Source organism: Lemur catta, chromosome 2 (assembly GCF_020740605.2).
Source record: "Lemur catta isolate mLemCat1 chromosome 2, mLemCat1.pri, whole genome shotgun sequence".
In the NCBI taxonomy this organism is placed as follows: Eukaryota; Metazoa; Chordata; class Mammalia; order Primates; family Lemuridae; genus Lemur; species Lemur catta.
This window is the reverse complement of record NC_059129.1, coordinates 59,711,551-59,736,492: the sequence shown is the minus strand read 5'-3', so window position 1 is coordinate 59,736,492 and position 24,942 is coordinate 59,711,551. Positions and strand designations below refer to the sequence as shown.

The window sequence follows — 24,942 nt, the reverse complement described above, 5'->3', positions numbered from 1 at the left end:
AGAGGCCAGGCAGAAAAAAATAATGTAAGAGAACATTGGAGCAGAGTGAGGAGAACTAGTTTTTTATTCTTGTTGCATAGAAAGAGGCAGAACAGACTGTCCTGTTTCCCTAAACAAGCCACACGCTTGACGTCGCCAGTGTTACTATACCCCGCTGTGCCTGGCAAAACCCGCTTCTGTCTCAAATTCAGGCTCAGATATAACCTCTTTTATGAACTTTAGCAACAGCCTCAAGCGGAGTTAATCATGTCCTGTTGAACCTTCTGTGTTGGTCCATTCAGGGTGCTAAAATAAAACACCATAGACGAGGTGGCTTATAAACAACAGAAATCTGTTTCTCAGAGTTCTGGAGGCTGGGAAGGGCCCAGGTCAAGGCACGGGCAGACGTGATGAATAGCAAAGGCTGCTGCTGGCTTATACGTGGTTGTCTTCTCGCTGTGTCCTCACAGGGCAGAAGGGGCAGGGAGCTCTTCCATGTCTTTTAAAGGGGACTAAGCCCATTCATCTAGGTGACCTAACACACGGTTGGTTAGGATCTCAACACATGAAATGGGGTGGGGGGGAGACACAAACATTCAATCTGTAGCTTCCTCTTAGCATAATGCTGTAACTGCCTGTGCCTGTATCTTCCTTTGCATTAAATTGTGAAATTGAGTTGCACAAGGAAGCTGTTCGAGACATTTAAAAAAATTTTAGTTTGTGTTACTTGATTGTGAGAATAATGGAGGCACAGAAAATTTAAATGACCTATTCAAAGCCCTAAACCAAATCAGCAATCATGTACGAGCAAACCCCTCTGCGTGTGACTCCTGTGTCCCAGGAGTCCAGCTGGCTGATGGTGTCTGAGTAAAGGAAGGTCCATCGACCGTGAATGAAAGGGAAGAGTTAGATGAGAGGGGGCCTATCTGCTGCTGAGCTGATGAGGGACTAGCAAACCTGGCTCACAGCATGACCCAGGAGCGCCACCCAGACCTCCTCTCCCAGGACATTCCCTGAGGGCTTTCCTGAGGGTACCTGTGAAGACCCCACTCCACTTCCCAGTGTGGCCTTTTCCACAATTTAAAGTAGTAATTCATAATCAGTAGTGGATCTAGTTAAAAATCATTAGTTGTTCCACAGAGGAGCTCCATTGGAAAAGTCAATCCACTCAGTTCAGATCAATAACTGTGAGCTATCATACAGCAACAGCTTTTATCCCCATTATATTACGATACCCACCTGCCTAGCCTTTGGCTCCTACAAAGGTTGTGATTATTTATCACTCAGAATTACTTTAGCTCCAAGATCTCACGTCTGAAATTCCTCCTCCGTGATCACAACACTCCTGATGTCCGCCTGTAATATTTTCTCGCATCTGTTGAACACACTCCTTGGGCTCCTCATAACCTCGTCCTCCCACCCTTCTTCTCTTAGTCCACCCACCTCATAGGGCCCCACTGCCACCCTAACACAAGCCCAGCCCAGTGCCAGCTACTCCACCTCGACCCAGCCAGCAATCCTCCCCCTCCATCCCCCACGCCTCTGCTGGGACTGCCTGCCTAGCCCCACGGATTACACCTAATTTCATTTTTTCCTCACCAGGTGCTGTGTACTGCTACAGAGAGCCATACACATTATGAAACCATTATGAATTCATGTCTTTGAACCTCAACCAAGACATCACCACATCCACCTGGATGTCCCCATCAGCACCTTAAACACTGTTGAAAAGCAAACTTCTTATATACCCAGTTCTATTATTTTATTTTGGAAACCAGGAATGTCACACCAGTACTTATCCTTAATGTATGAGGTATATGCTGACACGTTCTGTTCTATTTCCTCTGTTTTGTTCTGCCCAAGATCAAGCGGTGGGTGCTGCCTGCTGTCACACAGAGATCAGGGCCAGGTCGCAGCTGTGACTGCCAGGCCCAGGAACGTGAGCTTTAGTTGGCGGAGAAATCAAAAGTGAAATTTGTCTCCTTTCCCTCCCACTTCCTTCAAACCCCAGACATCAAGTGCTTAATTATTAATTTAAAAAAATTACAGCATATTCGAAACCTGTTCCTTCTTTTCACTTCCCCTGTAGACCCACATCCTGTCCCAGCTACATGAATAGTTAACTGATCTTAGATCTCCCGATCTCTGGCCTCAGTTCCATCTTATCTGATCTGGCTAAAGTTCAGCTCAGACAATAAGCTGCCCTCAAGGCACCAGTGGATCTCTCCTCTCCGCCAACTAAAGCTTGCGACCTGGCCCTGATCTCCGTGTGACAGCAGGCAGCACCCACCACTTGATCTCGGGCAGAACAAAACAGAGGAAATAGAACAGAACGTGTCAGCATATACCTCATACATTAAGGATAAGTACTGGTGTGACAATTCCCTGGTTTCCAGGGTCATGTTAAAAGTTTAAAAAACACTGATCTACACCATTTGCTATTCCTAAACATGCACTATGGCTTTCTCCTTCATTTTTAAATTATGAAATATCTTACCTGTACAGAAGAGTGTACAGGATAACAAACTGTCACATCTTAACATGCGGTTTTCTTCAGATTTTAAAATATATATGTACATATACATGTATGTGTGCGTACATATGTGTGGATTTTTGAGTGTATCTGTTCATCATTATCTACCTGTCTTGTCTAGAACACAGATACAGCTGGAACCTACCTTCCGCCTCCCCAGCAGCAGTCTCTACGCACCGACTCGGGTGGTTTTCATTCCCACTAATGTTTTCACATGAAAACATTATGAAATTATAGTTACATATCTGTATATAATAGTACAATAAAACACATGAAATTATATATCCATCAACAATATATATTGTTTCAGATATTTTTAACCTTAAAACCTTTTGTTCCTAACATTCTGCAGCCTTTTTTCTTTCATTTAATGTGTTTTTCCCACACTAATTGCTACAGGATTCTCTAGTTGATTCATTTTCTCTGCTGTGTATTTTCCATTGTGTGAATATAGCACAATTTACTTGTCCATCCCGTGGATGGATATGGTGGTTGTTTCTCGTTATTTGCTGTGACAAACCAGGCTGCAGTGCAGTCTTGTCCCTGTCTCCTTGGATATAGACATGACGAGAAAGGGATTCCTCTTCGGGTCTTCACCCAGGCTGTTCTCTTTAGCTGAATGGCTTCCTCCCTCTCTCTGCCTCAGAAAACTTTACCCATCCCTGAAGGCACCTCTCAGATGCCAATTCTCTCATGCCTTCCGCTTCACCCAGTCAAAGCAGTATCTTCTTCCATCCATTGCCCTGACACCTTCAGTTCGTATCACTTAAATGATGTCATCATACACAACTCTGTCCTGTGGTTATCTGGGTACTTTTCCTATGTCCCAAGCAGGCCATAAATTTCTTACCAGCAAGTACTATCTTGCATGGCATTAAATTCCCTCTCCTCTCTTCTTTGAACCTAGCACAGATGTTTGCCCAGAGTGCACGCTCAATAAATGCCTGTTAAATCCACTAAACTTTCCTTCTTTTGCTGCTAAGTATTGCTATCACCATCTAATGACAACAGTATACACCTAATGGCTGCTACATGCCCATGTGATACCACTTCAGCATGAGGGTAAAGAGAAGCCTGTGTCTCTCATCAGCACTGTGTGTTGGGAGAAACTAGACATACAGGGGATACCCTGAGCTCCACAACCAGCTGAGGCTAAATGGCCAGAGGCAGCTGCCTTTGCATAAAGATACAGGAAAATATTCTTCTTTTCTTTTCATTAAAGCACCCAAGACACTATGATAATAATTTTGCAAGAATTTTGTTCAAACCTATAAGAAATCAAACACTGAGTAGGTAAGAATATTACCAAAAATTTGAGTGGGGGACAATTTTCAAGATTGGTGCTGTGCTTTTTCAGCCAACCAATGCTTGTTGCCGTTAGGATAGAAAGGACTCACAGAGGGACTCAGTTCCTCCTTCCCCCACCTAGTCCCTGTGACCTCAGCAATTACCCTATAACTTTAGCCTGGCATGAGAGTCACCAACAGCCATGTGTGCTCTGAATGACTGCTAGTATAGCTTCAGAATCCCTGGCCAGGGCACAGGATTATGGAGGGGCAAAGGTACCTGTCCAACCAGAGGTGTTAATCTTCCCCCAAAGTTCAGTGGGAGGAGGAGTTTGGGGGAGACTTCTTCCTGGTTCCAAAGTAGAGAGTTATGCTCATTATACTTCTTTTTTATTAGACCTGGAAAAGTGAGGCTAAAAAATTACATGTGGAAAAACTCATTTCAAGAATTCAATGCTGCAAATGTCTTTCAATTTTTTCATGAATCCAAAGTGTTGGCTTAAATGACAGTAAGTTGATACCTGTTTATACTAGCCTCATAAATTGATAATAAAACATGTCCAGGTCACAGGATTTTAATAAGCAGCTCACTGTTGGATGCCACATAATCCATCAGATAAAGAATAACTGAAATAAGTACTTTTGAGCTGCCCTCCCTAAGTTGACAGGAAGGTCAGCTGAAGCCTTGAAAATCCTCGTCGTACCAAGGAGTTTAAAACTGTTTTTGGAAAAACTCCTCAAACTGTGTTTTCCTCTCTGCTCTCACACCACAACAATCATCAACACAGAAGAATTCTGTGACCAAATGTGGGGGCTTTCCCCCACCCACAAAGCAGCAGATGCCAGCTGGGTGTCCTCTAATTCAATTCTGACACCATCTACCTGGAGATAGTATCAGATCCCACAGGGTGAGGGCTCAGTCCCCAAAACTGCCCCCTCCCCAGATGCTGGTTGCAAGATCAGGCCTCCGGAACTTCTGACCACCTGGCTTCAACCCTCTCTTTGGGTTTGATTAATTTGCTGGAGCGGCTCACAGAACTCAGGGAAACACTCACATCTGTTGGTTTATTATAAGGGATATTACAAAGGATACAGATGAAGAGATGTATAGGGCAAGGGATGAGGGAAGGGATGCAGAGCTTCCATGCAATCCCTGGGTGCACCACCTCCACGTGTTCAGCTATCTGGAAGCTCTCCCAACCCTAACCTTTGGGTTTTTATGGAGGCTTCATTACATAGGCATGATTGACAACCATGTAGAGATGTGATTGGACAAAAAGCATATGGCCTCAACCCAGCAAGGCCTGCCTGTTCAGATTCTTCCTGGCCTCCCTGTGTGGCATTCCTTCCTCCAGGGTGTGCGGCAGGACCTTCTCTGGAATGAGGTCTTTTGACCTACAACCAGATTAGAGTGCTGCCTTGGGCAGGTGGAAGGAGGACAGGAGAAAGTCAGAGAGAGAGATTCTATCTCCTGAGACCTGCTCCCGAGGCCCTAAAGCACCCCCCAGATTATAACAAGAACTATGGGGCTCACAAGCCAGGAACTGTGGACAAAAACCGATATATATATACACCATAATACCACAAAAATTCATATCAGAAATGAATGTTTTCTCAGCTACCTAGGCACCAAGATTTCTCAGGCTAAACAACAACATGCAAACTTAGAAATAACTAAAAAATCAAACTCCTGGTATTTGCTTCTAGGTTACAGTTTGATTTTTAGAAAAGACCATATATAAGAACTACCGTTGATCTTTACTGTAACATAACCTTATGTCTCAGATGACATCTGATTATAATCTGTGCAGGTGCTACCAGAGTGCCTGGACAGTTTTTCCAGTGGAGTTGAAATGTCCACATCCACAGTTGCCATGTAAGCTGTCCACCACCGTGTGCTTTACAGACACACACCACTTGACCACTGCATGGGCGCTGCCACAGCACATGACGGTGATGTAGAGAGATTGTAACAGCAGCCAGGAGACACACAACCCCTTCCCATCCTTGCTCAAATCTCACCTTCTCAAGGAGGATTCCTAACCACCAGTCGATTTAATATTATATTTGTGCCCCCACCGGCATCCCAGAGTTCCCTGCTCCCCTCTACTTTTTGTTTTCTGTAGTATTTATCACCTTATGATTTATTATTTTCTTTATATTTTTAAAAATTTTTGGTAAAATACACTTAACAAAATTTACCATCTTAACCATTTTACGTGTAAAGTTCAGTACTGTTAAGTATATTCACATTGCTGTGCAACCAATCTCTAGAACTCTTTTCATCTTGCAAAACTGACATTCTGTACCCTCTAAATAACTCCCCATTCCCCCCTCCCTCCAGCAACCACCATTCTACTTTCTGTCTCTATGAATTCAGGGTAGAGAGCACTATTCTAAGCACCTCATGTAAGTGGATTTATATAGTATTTGTCCTTTTGTGACTGGGTTATTTCACTAGCATAAAGCCATCAAGGTTCATTGATGTTATAGCATGTGTCAGAATTTGCTTCCTTTTTAGGGCTGAATAACATTCCGTGATGTGTATATATCACATTGTGCTTATCCATTCATCCATTGATGGACACTTCAGTTGCACCTTTTGGCTACTGTGAATAATGCTGCTATAAATGAATGTATAAATCTTAGTATCTCTTCAAGATCCTGCTTTCAATTTTTTAAGTATATACCCAGAAGTGGGATTGCTGGATCATGTGGTAATTCCATTTTTAATTTTTTGAGGAACTGCCATACTGTTTTCCACAGAGGCTACACCCTTTTATATTCCCACCAGTAGTGCACAGGGTTCCAATTTCTCTGCATCCTCACCAACACCTTTTATTTTCTGTATTTTTGATAGTGACCATCCTAATGGGTGTGAGGTTAATATATTATTTTTATTTATTATGTTTATTGTCTCTTCCTCCTAGCTGGCCCAAAATATAAGCCCCATTAGCAGAAGGATCTTTGTGTATTTTGTCCACTGTTCCATCCCCTGTACCTAGAGTGGTATCTGCCAAACAGTGAGTGCTCAGTAAATATGCATTATAAGAATGAGTGAACAAATGGGTAAAAGAAATCCCTACTGAAAGTATACTGGCCTTTCCTTGTTTCTGTTTCAAAAATCTCAATCTGGCTTTGATCATAATAGGTTTATCTTTATGTTTATACATTACCCTTATACAAGCAACTTAGGACCTTTCAGAAAGCAATTACCCCTGCAGTCCCCAATCCCCAGGCTGCAGCCCGGTACCGGTCCATGGCCTGTTAGGAAACGGGCCGTGCCTCACCTGAGCTCCACACCCCCCAACACCCCACCCCACTCCACCCCCAGTCCATGGAAAAATTGTCTTCTATGAAACCTGGTGCTCAAAAGGTTGGAAAACGCTGATCCCTTTAACATGTATTTGGTGAGTATCTACTATGTGCCATTATTATGTTCATTATCATTCAGATGGATGTTCTGAAGTACATGGAATATAGTTTTTTGGAGAGTTCACAAGAAGTCCATAGAAAAACCAAAGAAACAATTTGCAGTTCACGGAAAACTTATTAATAGTTATTATCTGGAATGGGGTATATCTGATATCCACTTGATATCTAAAGAGAAACAAGCTTCCCCCACTAACGTATTTCTGTCCTGTGCTTCCTGTTCCTATCTCAGTAATTGGCTTCACTCAGGTGCTTAAACCAGAAACCAGAGATATATCATTCCTCCTTCTTTACCCTGTATTCCTCTTTCTCCAGTTGCCGATAATAATTACTATAATGACTCACCTATAATGAGCACTTACCCTGTGCTAGGCATGGTTCTACGTTCATTGCATGTATTAACTCATTTATTCTTCACAACTCTATAAAATAGAATCTACTAATTTTTAGCTATTGCACAGATAAGGAAACAGGTTAGGTCCCCTGGCCTAAGTCCCCCAGATGGGAATTGGTGGAGCCAAAATCTATACCCAGATAGTCTGGCTCCTGAACCTGTATCCTAAACTTTTATGCTCTTCAGGAAATGCTTTCTGTTTCAACTTCATTTATTGAAAATCATTCTACAAGGTATTCTTAGTCCACTTTCCTAAATGCATAAGTGAACATAATTTGTCCAGGTCCTCCCTCCATCTCTTTCTGTTATGCGGCTTGGCTACTGGAGACACCAGGAGTCAAGACTACCGGACTGTGCCTATGACCTTACTGGGACATTCCCTTAAACAAAAGTTCTAGGGCACTTGATTTCCTGTTGCTTCGAAACTTTTTTCTCCAAAGTGGAATATGTAAGTCACTTTAATTGAAGACTGTGAGCAATCAGAGCTATACTGCAGTAGATAGTTATTAATATCAACAAGGTACATCCACAACAGACACCATTAAAAAATGGACAACCTCCCTTCTTTGAGGTTATATTGATCTTGGAGGCAAAGTGGGCTGGAAGGCAGACAGCCCAAGCCCTACTCCCATCAAATTAAATGAATCACATACTTAAAAATAAACCACAATCCTTATGGTACCAGCAGTGCCATCTGTAAACTGAGAAGAATAATAAAGGCCAAGAACTTGAGGTTTCTGAATTAAAGTTGAAAAAAAAATGAATGCAATTACAAGCATAAGATGATTGCAGGTCCAAAAAGTGTCACTTTGGGGTTTTAATCTTATTCAGTGTCTAAAAGCCAATATTATGTAAGTTCACCATCAAGTTAACACTCAAATAAGATTCACTTTAAAGCCAAACGGTGTGTTTTAAAGTCCCCAAAGTGACTTTAGAAAACAAAGGATATGGTACCAGCAAGAAGCTATGTAGGCAAGTCCACAGATCATGTGGGCTAGAAAGAGACAAGCACTCAGTGTTACCAGAAAGTTCAAGGTCAGCACTGGCAGTTTCATTTCCATCACTCCAGCGCTGCCTTTAACAAAGGATTGCAGTATCTACTGAAAAGTTGCATTCATTCCCCAACTTGCTATTTCAGTCTCACCCGCCACCCATCTCTCCAGAGAATTCAATTACTTTAACATTCCCAAATGATAAGCAAATGATGATTTTTGGGGCTGCTTTTTATTTTCTGCATCCAAAAAATGCAGAAAATAAAGAATAATAGTAAGCCAGAAATAATTTCAGCCAAAGCATGATTTTTAGATAAGCATTACTGAAAGTATACAATTAATGGGAGGGGGAGCTCTAAAACTTACCTGATTTTTACAAAATACCTTTAAAAATATTTGACCAATTGAATACTTTGACCTATATGAGTTTTTTTTCCCTCTCCCCCTCTCCCCACTCCCAATATCTGCAATGGAAAAATACCTCTGCTCATCCTTGCTGTTAATCAGAGCATTCCAAAATAAGCCTCAGTGTGACTTCTCCTAGCAAAAGAATGTATTGTTGATTAAAACAACAAGAAAAGAAAACCAGACCAGGCACGGTGGCTCAGGCCTGCAATCCTAGCACTCTGGGAGGCTGAGGTGGGAGAATTGCTCTAGGTCAGGAGTTTGAGACCAGCCTGAGCAAGAGCGAGATCCCATCTCTACTAAAAATAGAAAGAAATTAGCTGGACAACCAAAAATATATAGAAAATATTTGCCGGGCATGGTGGCACATGCCTGTAGTCCCAGCTACTCAGGAAGCTGAGGCAGAAGGATTGCGTAAGCCCAGGAGTTTGAGGTTGCTGTGAGCTAGGCTGACACCATGGCACTCTAAGCTGGGCAACAGAGCGAGACTCTGTCTCAAAAAAAAAAAAAGAAAGAAAAGAAAAAGAAAACCACATCCGTGCACACAGCCTGATCTTAACCACCCAGAAGGTGGCCTGGCCTCCTCTGTCAATCTTCCTGCTTGCAGTCTATCAGCTGGTGATGGCTTCTAGTGACTATGGACTGGCCTGAGCCATTCCTGCCACCCAATACATTGTCTGTAAAATGGTCATGAATATCTAAAGCATCTGTCAAGGAAGTCTTGATGCTTCATAGGCATTATCTTAATATCCTCCACATTTCTTCAAAAGTAGGGAGAATCACTAGTCAGCTGAAACTGAGTTAATTTTAACTAGGCACTAAGTTTCTTGCTTTCCTATCTCATTAAACTACAATGAATCAAATTCAGCCTAATATAACTGCTATACCAGATTAGGAACTCCTTAAGGACAGGCTCAGGGTTTCCATTTCCTTTTATTCTCCTTGAGCATTGTATTAGCATTTCGTTTCTCCCATAAAAAGAATGACTTTATTTAGTCTTACCGACTAATCAACCAATCTACAAATCCACTAAAGGACCTACTGTGAGTTGAAAAGGGAGAGTTGCAACCTCCAAATCCTTCATGAACCATCAGTGTTTAAAGCATTTTCCCTGTCATCTGCTTTCCAGAAAGGGTTGGGCATCCAACCTTGGTGAAAGAGGAGAAGGGGTCCCTAGCTGTAGGGACCTAAGTAACCACAGGCTAAAAGGATCATGGAATTTTACTTAGGAAATGGCAAATAGGTTTCAGCCTTCATGCCACTCCCTACTGCTTGGTAGCAACTCCTGGAGTTATGTGTAGAGAGGCATTCCAGGGCTGGACCCGAGCTCAGAGGGAAGGGTGCTGTGATCAGTTGACAATGTCTGCCACAGGCTCTTGAGGGAGGTGGGGCTCAGGAGGCAGACGTGGCACAGAGCCATGCATTTGCTGTCCCTGAGTGAACTCTACTACAGAGAGCTAAGTGACTTGCGGTTTTTCCCACTAGACTTTTTTAAAAGGCAGAAGTTATATCAATAATGAAAAACTATCTCAAAATATTTGCAACAATAAATTTTTAAAGTATTTACATTTTCCCTGAAAAGGGCACCAACTTACGTTACCTCTAATAATAATAATGATGTAATACAAGGCCCATAGAGGACCAAAGGTGGACCTTCTAGCTCTTCCTCAAATGAGCCCTGACAAGTACCACCCATCAGTGTTCCATGGGTGAGATGGCTAAGGAGGGGCTGGGTAGCTCTCCAGCCGTTATATGGCTCCTGTGATGGGACCGGGCCAGTAAGGGGGGAAGGAAAAGAATGAGGTTTAAGAATCAAGCACATGTCAGCGATCCCAAGGAGAAAGGAAAGGTCTAAGCAGAAAAGTCAAGGTGATGCTTGTTTTGATAGCAAAAAATGGAACACAAATTTCTTGAACTTGAACTAGGGAAGCTCTCTTGATCAATTAATCAATAGTATTTACTTGCTTTCTGCTCTGTTCTTAACACTGTGATGGAGTGTTAAGTGGGCACATCTAAGGCAAAAGACACGGATCTTTTCACAGCCAGCTTATCTAATGCCTCCCTCTTCCCTAAGGGAGACCTTGGTCGCTGGGGCCAGGTCGGATCTCTGGAGAAACAGAGTTGGCCTCCCAACATCTACTCGGTATTGTCAGCCAGCTGGCTCCCAGGTGAGGAGAACAATCCTGGCAGGGAAAGCAGTACACAGCAGGCAAGAGACCTTAAGAAAAGGCAAGGGAGAGGAGGCAGGCATGTGATTCTGGAGACAAATAAACACAATTAGCTGTGCTAGAAACAAACTGAAAAGGCTCAGTGGGAAGACTGATTCCTTCCGCCAAGAGAGAAAACCAAAGGAAAATTCCTTTTAAAAGAAACCTTTTAGTTCCTTTGGCAGCCATTGCCCAACGACAGTCACATTTTCTGTTAAGCCCTTTTCATTGTGGATTTCTCCAACATTTCAAACACTATCACAATAATGGTCTGACTGCTCTATCAGTTTTGCGGCCATAATAGAATCCATTAATCTTTCAGGCTGGTCCTTTCATTTCTGCAGATGACAATTCCAGGCCTTTCACAGCCATTTTGTCCCTGTGTGCCTAAATAGACCCAATTTGCAGCAGGGGTCAGGTGGATGCATTCACGGAAATCGATAGTCACATCCCTGAGAGTTTGCTCTTGCAGTCCTAGGATCCAATTCTGTAGTGTAAGGATCAGCGACAGCAGAGGGTCTAGAGGCAACCAGACAAGTTGGTGGTTAACATGGTGGGCTCTGGGGTTAGGCAACTTGGGTTTGAATCCTGACTCTGTCACTTACCAGTTGGGGGACCTGGGGCAAGTAGTTTAACCTCCTTGTGTCTCACTATCCTCATGCGTAAAATAGAGATACAATATCTAACTGTATAGTAGTATCTGACTAACAAAGTTGTTGTGAAGTTTCAAGAATTACAATAAAAGTGTCCTTATCTTTTAGAAATAGATTCTTGAAAATTCACAAATAATGATAGGATGCCTGGGATTTGCTTCAAAATAATCTGGAGGTAAGGTACAAACAAAATAAGTTGGCTGTGAGTTGACAATTATTGAAGCTGGGTGATGGGCACACAGGGGTTATTATGGCATTCTTCCACTTCTATCTGCTTGAAATTTCCTATAGTAGAAAGCTTAAGAAACACAGAAAGATAATACATGTAAAACTCTTAGCATGTAACATGTGCTCAATAAATGTAATCTGTTACAGATCAGAGAGGGTCTTGAAGGCATTGTTCCCAGGTGACAGAGGCACCACGACACAAGTCTGCCTTTTTAGAGACATGGGTGGGTTCTGGGGCCAGCAGGAGGACCCATGGAGAATTTTACTGTCACTCTAGGCCATCGATTACTGTCTAATCTCTTTACCATCAATAAGAAGCTGATTACTGTTAGCTCTCTATGCTTTGGAAGGTTATTAAATCAATCACATTCATTCAATATTCATTACTCTATATCTTCTGCAGAGACATATAATAACAAGTCAAGAGTTTCAAGTCAGCTTTTGATGAGCCGGTGATGGCTCCAAACTGAGCTGCCATCACCCAGCCAAAAGAAAGCACTTCCAAGTTATAATGAACTGTGCAGGGCTGTTTGACACACATATATGTGGTTTTATAGGCATATGAAATAATGAAAAAAATGCTCAATGCACCCCTCAACCCCCATCTATGCCTCCAACGGGCTCAGGGAACCTCTTAAATCAATTCAGAGTCAGCCCCAGAAACTCCCAGCTTCTGTAATTTCTTACATAGGGTGCTGACCCAGACAGACAAGAAACCCCGCTCTGGACTAATTCCAGGCTAGATATGAGCTCCTTAATTAAACCAGCATTCCCAAAATCTACCCCATACCCAAACTCTACCCCATACCCTCTAACAAACAAGGAATCTGCCATCCTAATTCTGACACTAACTGTAATAGCCTTGGACTAGCCACTTCATCTGTTTTCTCATTGTAAACTGGTATAATATCTCCCTCCTAAGATTCCTGCATGGATCAGAAATAATATAAGCACAGTACATTATACAATGCCTGGCACACAGTAATGGTAGCTATTTTACCTCTCTCTATGCCTTTATGTATGCATGGATGTATTATCGCCTTTGGAATTTGGTTAATCTTTAGACCCAGTGGTTCTCCAGGCCGTGAGATGTATCCACATAATTATAAACAGTTTAGTATCTTCTTTCTCTTTCATGTGACAAAATTTTGATGCAACTGCATTCAATCTTCTCTTCTGAAGAATTGATGTATGGATAGCTATGTTACTGTCATCAATAACTATATGTCCTCTCCTATGTGACTCATACCTCTAAATGTCTTAGGACAATATCTTTTAAATTAAAAAAAATATATAAAATAAGGAGAAAAAAATGTGGTCCAAATCAAGTCTAGCAAGACCATAATTAATTACTGTCAGGAAATGCTTGATGAACGTCCACTGTATATGTATTGTCCATTGTATATATTGGTCATTGGACAAGAAGAGCGTTAACAACAAAGCTGGAACTCCGTTAGCACAGACTTAATGGTCTTTGGCTTCTCTGGGGAAGCTAAGAGCTAATCTAAAGTCTTTATCTTATCCTCACCCTTACCTAAAACCAGCACTGTCTTTCCCTTTATGCTGATTTATTTTTCTTTATAGCATTTCTCACTACCTAAAATTATATATTTCCTGATTTACTTGTTTATCATCTCTCTCCTGAGAGAATCTACGTTGCATGAAGGCAAGGATCTAGCTCATCTCTTTATCTCTAGCATCTAGAACTGTGCCACACATATAATTAGCAGACCTTGAAAAATATTTTTTAATGAAGGGGTTAATTTCTTTCTCTTTTCTCCAAACACTCAACTGCAAAAGGGAATCTAGATCTGAGATCCAGTTGAGTATTCCTTAGGTAGCTCCCTGCTGTGACCCAGTGCAGAAGACAAGAGTGTAAACAAACACACATAGAATATGTAAAGTGGTGTCAAGTGATACAAAGAAAAATGAAGCAAAATAAAGTTACTTCCTCCCTTACATACCATATACCATTCTGATTTTTGCCTCTGTGCTGTTGCTGAAGCTATGTCTTCCGTTAGAAATGCTCCCCTTCCCCATCTAAATGTTATCCCTCTTTTAACAGCTCATTCTAGTTGTTTCTTGTGGATAATACTCAAACTGAAAGAGCTCACGCTGACTTCCCTCTGTCTTGCACAGAGAGATGCTGCACCTTCTACCAGTGCTTCACAGTCCAACCTACTAACACAATCAAACCGTCTAAAGCTTACTTTCTTTCATGGGAAAAAACTGGATGTTCCAAATGTATCACAGGCTCCTTAAGCACGAAAAAAACATGTTTTATGCTTCTCTTGTAGCCCTCAAAGTATCTAGCACAGTGGTAGGTACTCACTTATTAAGTGGTCAGAAAACCTCTATAGATGAGCTGACAGATTTCCTATTTGAACCTCACCGTGGCTGCTCTGCCCTGATTCCATTTATACCCCAACAACACCTACTTCTTTTTTCTCCCTTCTCTTCCCAGGTGTCCCTGTGTGTTAGAGTGACTCTCCAGCTGCAGAGATCTACACTATTAACATCCCAGTGAGACAAAGAAATTGTTAAGGACCCTGTGAATTCACAGCCGTATCTCAGAAGGCGGCAATACTTCCAGGGATGTAAGTCATAAACAAATCATCATTTAGGATGTTTTAAAGAGAGAGAGAGAGAAAAAAAAAAAGCCATGCAATCCAAGAAGTGCTAATTATAGTGCTTCATGAATTACCCTGAACCTCTTCACCAAACTGAGATTTGATGAATCAGTTTCTACCTTCCTGAAATGCCACCCAGTTACAATGACATTCTTGAACCTGTCTGGGTGACATTTTAGTACTACAGGCAATTTACTCTTAGACTATGCATGAAACTACTACTTTCTAAAGTGCTCAAGGTCCCTGGTAACTCAAGAGAATAATATTAATGCCTTAATTTTGCTTTAGTGCAGGAATTGAAGAGTGAAGATGAGATTTCTGGAATGAATTTACCAAGGAGAATATACATTTTCTAATTTGAGAGCCATTACACTCCACCACTGACTCTCTCATTAGCCTCCCTTTTCTTCGTATACAGCTTTACCAATTCTCTTTAGAATGAGTCTAAGAAGAAAGTAAGAAGATAGTTTTAACCAACAAAAAGTTTCATTTCTCACAAAACTATGATCTATGGGCAATATTCAGCAGAGCATATGCATTTTATTTCTATCTTCAACTGGTTTGGGAGAGTAGCCCTCCCCTAGTTTCCTAACTATAGACTTACCTTGAACCCCCTGGATATTCTCTTGGACTCAAAAGAGCAAATGTTAAGGATGGGCAAATACATAGTTTCAAGATATGGATGATAAGCTCCAAAGTCTCCGTTCTTTGAGAAGAGAGACTTTTTTCTTCTTCTTCGCTCTTTTAACCTCACCTACATCACCCTAGAAGGATAAATGTCACCATTCCTACAGTTAGCTGTGTCTCAAGGCCAACAAAAATTTCTTATACCAATAATCCTAGCTCTGGTCTCTTTCATATTCTTACAGCCCTAGGAACTGGGAGTTGATTAAAGTCAGGAAGCAGGTGAGCCTGGAAGGGGGAGGTGAGCTAGCCTTGGTTCTTCTCTGGGTGTACTCTTCTCAAAATCTTGAAGTTGCCCATTACATCTATTGGTTATTACAATTCACCGTAATTATTTTTAATTCACTCATTCAACAAATATTGCTCTGATATGGTACTGAAGCTCCCCTGCACAGGAAAAAAAGGATAGTTTATTAGCCACCTCGGTGGCTTAGAAGCTTGTACTCTCCCAGACATGCAGAAAAGTCTTCCTTAAGCCCAAGGCTTAACTCAACCTTATCATCCAACTCAGCTGACATAGTGCAGAGAGTAATCTCCCCACCTTTAGGGCAGTGTCATTTTTTAATGTCACGTGAAATAACATGAAGCCTAATTCTTGCATTCTAAGCTTCTGAGTAGGTAAGTAACCAATGCCTTCGTGTTTACATGTGACCTGAGCCTTGCTTTGGCCTGGTGGTTTTAGCTCTGTGCACAGGCATTAGAAAGCCATGATAATTACCTTCTCTACCCATTTTGAAGCCAAGAGTCATCTCTAAAACTTACTACAACCTCCATGAAGGCAGGGATTTCACTTTTGTTTCTCATTCTTTCTATCCCCAGTGTTTGGCATTACCCCTGGCACCTGGTAGGCCCTTAATAGTTGATGAATGAATGAATGAACAAGGTATCCTTTTGGTTCCCAGATTATTGGGAAGTCCATCAAGATCTCACTCCTTAAGGGTTAGGGTTCAGGTTCCTTCTCAGCCAAGACTACCTAAGCTACACCATAAATTTCAGCAATTCACCGCCATAGGTATCACAAGGTTTATGGACAGGACTTTATAGACAAGGTTCTGTAAAGCAGTTCTGGGCAGCAGAGGGCTTTCTCCCCACTCTGGGGGGGCAGAGGGTTCTCACCACACACACAAGGAAAGCTGAGTGAAAGCTACAGGTACTAGAGCCATTCCACTTCTACTTTAACTGCCTGAAGAGACAGGAGTCTAGAAGGTGGAAAAATGCCAATAAACTAGTACTGGGGCAAGAGAGAGCACAAATAAAGAATCTGGACTTGCTTTTAGAGTCCATCTCTGTTCCTTAGGCAAGTCACAACCTCTCTGCACCTCTGTTCCTCATCTGTGAAATGAGACTAATAATAGTACCTATCTCATAGGATTGTTCTGAGAATTAAATGAGGTGATATAATACATTTCTTGACACTAGTCAGTGCTTGGTCAATAGTTATTATATTTACAATGCCAAAGCCAGACTCACGGTCCACTTGCAGTTCCCTTTCTTCTCACAGGATCTGCTAAATCAGAAGCAGCAGAAAGACGTGGCAGACAGAGCCCTGTAGCTGTAATTAGAGGCTCTGGGTTTGAGTCCCTGTTTTTGCCATTTTTCTCGTTGAGACTTTGACAAATTTCTACCCTCTCCAACTCCAAGTTGTACACTCTTCAACTGAAAAAAAAAATCAGTGTAATATCTGCTCTCTACGCCTCATACGACAGTAGCAAAAATCATATTTGATAAGGTATATAAAACCATCTTGAAAACTGCACAGCAGAAATACTGAACACGGTAAATTTATTTATTTATTATTTTTTTTAAATTCTTATTTCAGCATATTGTGGGGGTACAAAAGTTTAGGTTACATATATTGTTGCCCTTGCTCCCTCATCCCCCCAAGGTAAATTTATTGATATTAAATACCTCTATGGTTCTAAAACAATGTTTTTAAAAACCTTTTTGACTGCAACCCATTAGAAGAAAAATGTTTTTACATTGCAAGTCAGCATTCACTCATCACCAAAATAAAAGCTTCATCGAACAATACTATAATACTTAGATATTATAAATTCAGTTTCCTTTTCTTTCTTTTTTTTTTTAAATGCAGGCCATTAATTTCACAAGGCAGTGGTCCTTGACCCTCACCTGTCAATGGGCATCAGAACCATCTAAGGAACATTTTAAAAACCTGATACCCAGGCTGGGCACAGTGGCTCACGCCTGTAATCCTAGCACTCTGGGAGGCCGAGGCAGGAGGATTGTTTGAGCTCAGGAGTTCGAGACCAGCCTGAGCAAGAGCGAGACCTCATCTCTACTAAAAATAGAAAGAAATTATATGGGCAGCTAAAAATATATATAGAAAAATTAGCCAGGCATGGTGGCGCATGCCTGTAGTCCCAGCTACTCGGGAGGCTGAGGCAGGAGGATTGCTTGAGCCCAGGAGTTTGAGGTTGCTGTGAGCTGGGCTGACGCCACGGCACTCACTCTAGCCCAGGCAACAGAGTAAGACTTTGTCTCAAAAAAAAAAAAAAAAAAAAACCCAAAAGAAAAAAAAATTTAAAAAAAAATTTAAAAACCTGATACTCAGGCCCTACCTACCTAGCTTCTAAATCAATAGTTTGGAGTGGGGCCAGGGCAGCAGGATTCTTAGACCGCCCCAGGTGATTCTATTCTATGCCAGGACTGAGAACCACAATACTAATGGTTTCTAGATCACAGCTAAAAAACCAGTTATTTACATACCTGTCTGTTAAACACTCCCTGTGCCCAGAATTGGCCCCATGCCCACCCTGTCGGAGATGTGCTCATTACTGTGAGTTGACTCCTCACTCGTGCAGACCAGTGTGTGCGCGTGCCGGGGAAACACACAGAAAGGAATAAAGTGGAGCCTGGGCTTCCTCCTCCCAGATGGCCAGGTAACCCCATGCAGATCAAAAACTAGAGTGGATTTGGAGTATTTTGTTAAAAGTGAAGGGACTCCTACAAGAATTCTCTGCTCGAGTAGGAGGGGCTGAGGAAAAGCAAAGGGAAACTTCCAGACCTCCCTGCCTGCTCACACAGCAGAGGAACCTCTGATCACGTCTGGACAGGGGTCTGAGAAGAGCCTTCTAGGCTCGCTCGGAGAGGGCTTCACAGGCTGGCTAGCTCCTCCTTCCAGGTGCAGGCCACACGGAACAGAAAATTCCTCTATTCTCAACTCATCTTTCTTGTACACCAGAGCACTATGGGAGGCCGTCCTGCTGGCCCTGTCGGTGTGATCTGCAGACCACACTGAGCTGTCTGGTAGAACCTGGGCCAGGATGCAGAAGGAACCAGGGAAGCTGGAGGCCATAATCGGTGCCCCTGCCCTGCCCTTGGGTACACAACTGGGATCAGGAGACTTGGATTCCTTCTGTACATCATAGGTTAAAAAACCAAAGCTGTATCAGTTTGAAGCACAGTCTGGATTTTGACCCAGATTTAATAACCAGTCACAATACTAAGCGTTACCATTTATTGGGTACCTTCTGTGTGCTAAGCGCTTGATACACACCATCTCATTTAATTTCACATCTCTTCAGATATGCATTTACAGATATTCAGGTTAAGTAACTCACCCAGGCTGATGCAGTTAATAACTGCTGGTACCAGGGTGCTAATGCAGGTCTTTCCTCACTCCAGATCCCATGCTCTAGTCCAGGGCTTCTCAGCGCTACTGACTTTTAGAGACAGGGTCTTGCTCTGTCTCCCAGTTTGGAGTGCGGCAGCAATTATAGTTTATTGCAGCCTCAAACTCCAGGCCTCAAGCAATGCTCCTGCCTCAGCCTCCCAAGTAGCTGTGACTACAGGCATGTGCCACCACACTTGGCTAATTTTTAAAAAAGAAAATTTTTGTAGAGATGGGAGTCTCACAATGTTGACTAGGCTGGTCTCAAACTCTTGGCCTCAAATGATCCTCCTGCCTCGGCCTCCCAAAGTGCTGGGATTACAGGCATGAGCCACCGTGCCTGGCCTACTACTAACATTTTGAACCAGATAATTCTTTGTTGTGAGGGCCTGTGCATTATAGGATGGCTAGCAGCATCTCTGGCCTCCACCCATTAGATGCTGGTATCATTCCTCCCCCTCCAGTTATGATAATCAAAAATATCTCCAGATGTTGCCAAACGTTGTCTCTTAGGGGAGAAGGGGGCAAATCTGCCCCCACCCCCAGAAGAACCACTGCTCTAGCTTAAGCCATTGTTTCTTGGTACTTTACAAATACATAAACCACTACTCAGAATACAGACAGAGCAAGAACCAAACACAAGACTCCAAGAAGGTATGGTACAACAATAATATCACCCTATCTATAGTTATTTATCACCAAACAATGCACTAAGCACTTTTATAGCACTTATCTCCTTTCATGGCCTCTGAATGCATATTGGGATCTAATCCTGAAAGAGTTACTCCACCTAAAAATTAAGAACACTATTGAGAGATCCACTTGTTTCACCTTTTCCAAGAAATTGAGGGAAAAGAACATGGAATGAAATCCGTATTGATCCTTAGCCCCATAAGCCATCACAAGAAACTTTTGCTAATGCATAATCATAAAAGAGCACATTATGTGAATTTCTGGTGGGCGAAGCCTGTGTCTTATACCTCTCTCTAAGATAGCCAGGTGTGGTGGCCCATTCCTGTAATCCCAGCTAAGATAGAGGTATAAGATAGGCTTGCCTAAACACAGAGCATTCTCACTAAATGTTCAACTTTCATGAAACAATATTTCATAGCAACCCCTAATCATTTGATTAAAATTAAGATAAAATCATTTTCCCATCTTGCTAAGTCATATATATTTAATAAAATTGATAATTTTTTTTTAAAACAAGGTCTAGCTCTGTCACCCCAGCTAGAGTGCAGTGATACAATCATAGCTCACTGCAACCTTAAAACTCGTGGGTTCAAGTGATCCTGCTGCCTCAGCCTCCCAAGTAGCTGGGACTACAGGAATTCATCACCACACCTGGCTAATTTTTTTCAATTTTTTATAGAGTCAGGGTCTCACTATTGCCTAGGCTGGTCTCGAACTCCTGGCCTCAAGCAATCCTCCAGCCTCAGACTCCCAAAGTGCTAGGATTACAGGCATGAGCCACTGTACCCCGACAAAATTTATAAACTTGAAAAAAATTAATGTTGGTATTTACAGAACAGCTGAGAACTTAGTACCAGGCTAATCTTCCCTATAAGTTAAAAAACCAAGCAGAGCAAAACTCACATTTGAACTGAAAGGAATGTTTACCAGAATCATCCCTTTCAACACATGCCAAGAAAACTGTAGCTGTTTCATTAGAATAATGTTTCCATTGGATCAAGGAAAAAAAATTATAGGAGAGGCTTTTAAACTCTTTTTTCCTTCAGATTTTCACTACCACACCAATCTTTTATACCTAATACTCAACCATAACAGGAATGTTCATTTTTCAAAAAATACAAATACAAAAGAAAGTAACTAATTGTGGTTACTTGTAAGGTCACCCTTTAAAAACTCCTGAGAGGCCAGGACAGCAAAAAACAAAATGTTCTCATTCACATAGTTAGCTGCAAAGCCCAGCTGAGGGAAATATCATTACCTGGAAAATGATAAATTTCCACATGGCTTCAAAGGAACTTTCATATAAAACTGTCAATAAATAATCTTCCTAACAAAAATAGCTAGACTCTATTGAGCACACATTCAGTGTTCTACATGCATAAATCTGATTTCCTCTTCATCGCAGCCCCATGAGGTACATAGCCATGAGTGTCTTCAATTTAAGGTAAGAAAACTGAGGCCAAAAGGCATGAAACAACTTGCCCAAAAACCACAGCTAGATCAAGATTCAAGCTGTGGCTATATGAAGTTTCAAGCTATATAACCTGAAAAAAATTGGGAATTTAAAAAAGGAATATGTTCAGTTGATTTTTTACACTGTGTGCCATGGAATCCTGAAGTTGAAATGAATTTTCAGAAATCACTCTCTTTCCCTTCTACCAATTCTTTTACATCAAAAGTCAAGCACCAGGCATTACCTACAGCTGGGGTAAATGGCTTCCTGGGTACTTTCTGTTTTGCTTTTCTGTAAAAATCCACAGTGATGGAAACTGCCTAGTAATAAATATGAGGAAGGGGGAAAAGAAAGATTTTCTCTAGCCCAATATGCCATAAGCTATAACTATAAAGTGACAGAACCAATTATTTTACATACACACTAGAGCATAAACACGAAAATGTACTTTGTACTTCAAAGTACCATAGTTAAGTTTTTGAGGAGTCAAAAGTTATATTTGAGGCCTGGTGCGGTGCCTCATGCCTATAATCCCAGGACTTTGGGAGGCTGAGGCGGGAGGATCACTTGAGGCCACAAGTTCAAGACCAGCCTGGGCTATATAGTGGGACCCCTGTCTCTACAAACAATTTTTTAAAAATTAGCTGGGCATGGTGGTGTGCACCTGCAGTCCCAGCTACTCAAGAGGCTGAGGCAGGAGGATCAATTGAGGCCAGGAGCTGAAGGCTGCAGTAAGCTATGCTCATGCCACTGCACTATAGCCTGGGTGACAGAACACAAGACCCTGTCTCTAAAAATAAAATAGAATAAAATAAAAATGATACCTGAATTTTCCACTGTGAAGGGGGCTGGTGCCCCTAAACCCCGAGTTGTTCAAGGACCAACTGTAATTACTTTCCAATCCTAAACACATACACCATACCTTTACCAGATACCCCTTTTACAACTGCCAGTCCTACAAGAGAATTTTCATTACTTTAATGGACATACTTCATATTACAACCTCCATTCCCCGCCTCAGAAGCCCAAGTTAGCCCCATAAGATGTTTGTTTCTTCCCCAACTGAGGAACGTTTGTCATCACTGAGGCAATTCAGTAAATGTGTTGCAAACTCTGAAGGCAACTTCAAAGCAGGCACTCCAAAACTATTCTCAGCAATGGCAGCATCACTAGAATTAGTACACAGCTTGCCAAGAGAAGGCTTTTGAAGGGGAGAAATACTCATTTGAATGCATAAATACTGGCATATTTATTTTAGCATTTGGACAAAGAATTGGAATCATCAGCTAGCTTTATGTACAAGTGAATAAATACGTTGCTGCAATAATGATAATGCAGATTTTGGTGCAAGGTTCTGACTACTCAATAAGGTATACATACCCCCTTAATGAAAAAAAGCTTGTCCTGAAAGGATACTTGTAAAATGAATAAACCGCTTTCCATTAATTTGCATAATTATTAAAGAGATTTTCTTTTCATGAAGCAAAAAAAAAAAAAAAAAAAAAACAGATTCAACAAATGCTAGATGCCAAAATAATACTTGCTTCTCCCAGGAAGCTCAAGTCTCAGTGTGCGTCAGAAGAGGGATCTACATGCACAGCCCAGAAGGAAAGAGGAAGAGAGCATTCTCTCCCATCCCCTAAACCCCAAGTATCTTCCAATGGAGAAATCCCCTTAGTAGGATTCCCAGGCCCTGAGTCTTCCTGAGTTAGCTGTTACACCAACTAATTAAACCAATTACCATACATAATTGACAATTCAGGATAAATTAATATAAAATAGTCAACATTATTTAACTAATTGAGGGGAGTCATGCACCCAGGACAAACAGAAAAAAAACCCCAAAACTGACCATGCCCTAGTCATTTGTTTGTTTTTAGACACACACTTGGATACCCATCCACCGAGATCCTACGCAGCCTGGCTCCCTTCCAGCTGACCTGGTCAAGGGTGCAGCAGCTCATGGGTGGGTACCAGCTGTGAGTAATCGCAACAGGGCAGTCAAGGACAATCTGCCTTCCACGCAGGTGATTCCTGTTAACTTCAGCAAAAGGATCCCTCACTGACACAGACAATCCCGAACTACAATAATACTCCTTATGTTTACTCCACTGTGGAATGCAGCGTATTTGTGGGCGTTTGTGTGTGTGTGTCTGTGTTGCCGATTTTCCTCGTTTTTGACTCAGAAACAGCCTCTCCCAGAACGCAGAAGGAGTGCCTGGAGCGCCCACAGGTGCACGCCGAGCTGCGGTACCCGGGCTGCTTCCAGATTCCCGCAAGGGGTTGGCGCGGTGCACGCCAGGTACCCGAGGCTGCCTGGGCAGGCCGAATGCGGGGTCCCTATCTGCCCCCCACGGGGGATGTCTGGGCTTGCGCTCTCGAGGTGTCCACCCCCTATTCCAGCGAGGGCGCTGCATCCCCCTGGCTGACACCTCCTCGTGTCTCTGCCCCATCAACCACCGCCGCCGCCCCGCCGCCGCGCTCCCATCGTCCCCAACAGCTCCCCCTTCCCGGCCCTTCACCGGCTTCCCCCACCCATCCACCCGGTCCTCAGCACGACTCCGCTGCTCGCGCCCACCCTCTCAGAGAAGCCCCCTCCATCTTCCCAGGGGGAAGCGACATGCCTCGCCCCACCCTTCTCTCCCCGGGGCTCCCCTCCCGCCCGGGGCTTCCTCCCTTTCGCACTCCCCTCCCGGGTTCCGGCCCCTCCGCCCTGCGGAGGGCTCCCCAAGAATGCGGATTCGGAGCCCAGCGTGCCGCCCTCCCGGAGTCGCCCCCGTCGCTGTCCTGGCTCTGTCGCTGTCCTGGCTCTCCCGCCCTCCCGGCCCGGCCCCCACCCCCGACATCGCGGTCCTGACAACCCCCCCAATCGCAGCTCTCCAGGCTCGGGTGCCGGGGCTCCCCAACATAGCAATCCTAACAGCCCCCCAGCCCTTCCGGCTCCGGGTCTCCCCAACATCAGGGTCCTGACCCACCGTCCTCCTTCCGGGCTCGGGTTCTGATACTGCCCGATACCAGGGCCCTAACCCCTACAGGACTCGGGTTCCCCACCACTGCGGTTCTGGACCTCCCCTCCGCGCTCGGGTACCGGGGCTCCCCAGTGTCGCGATCCTGCCATCCCTGCCTCCCCAGGTCGGGCCCCGGGGCTCCCCGCGGTCCTGATCCCCGGCTCGACCCGCTTCGCGCCTCCCGCGGCGGGACTCACCGGCAGGGGCGGCAGCCGAGCCCGTGCGCGCAGCCCGGCCCGGCCCGGCCCAGCCCGCGCTCCGGCTCGGGTTCCCGGCCGCGAGCTTCCCGCGGGGACTGCGACCGCGGCGGGCTCGGCGCGGGGGAGCGGCCGGGGACGCCCGGCTCCGCCCCTTCCCGGCCCGGGGCGGGATGCGCAGACCCGCGCGCACCGCGGCCGCCCGCGCCGCCGCCGCCGCCGCCGAGGAAGTTGCCTGACGCCGCTTCCTTCCACCCGGGGCTCCGACCCTCGCAGCCCCTCTCAACCGCCAAAACCCCGAGAGTTTGAAAAAGACACGCGCTAACCGCCCTCGTATGCTTTCCAAGAACCCACACCCAGAGGGCCACTTCCCAAGTCCCTCGGGAAGGGGCAAAAAACAATAAACTTCTGCGCTGTTAACACCGATTCAAATCCTGGCCTTGTGTCTCTCACCATCCTCATGTGAACATTCAGGGTCATGCCCACGAAGTAAATCACGTGATGACATACCACGAAGGCCCTTGCAGACACGCACAC

The 24,942-nt window shown here is 43.6% G+C and overlaps 1 protein-coding gene across 1 annotated transcript in view; it reads right to left on the bottom strand.

Moving 5' to 3' along the window:
- Window positions 1-24,507, bottom strand: part of PAQR8 (progestin and adipoQ receptor family member 8) — a 41,022-nt gene extending 16,515 nt beyond the window's left edge. Inside the window, exon 1 of the mRNA XM_045543729.1 lies at window positions 24,406-24,507. The gene's annotated coding sequence lies outside the window, so the exon portion shown is untranslated. The remainder of the gene's footprint in view (window positions 1-24,405) is intronic.
- Between the last annotated feature and the right edge of the window lie 435 nt (window positions 24,508-24,942).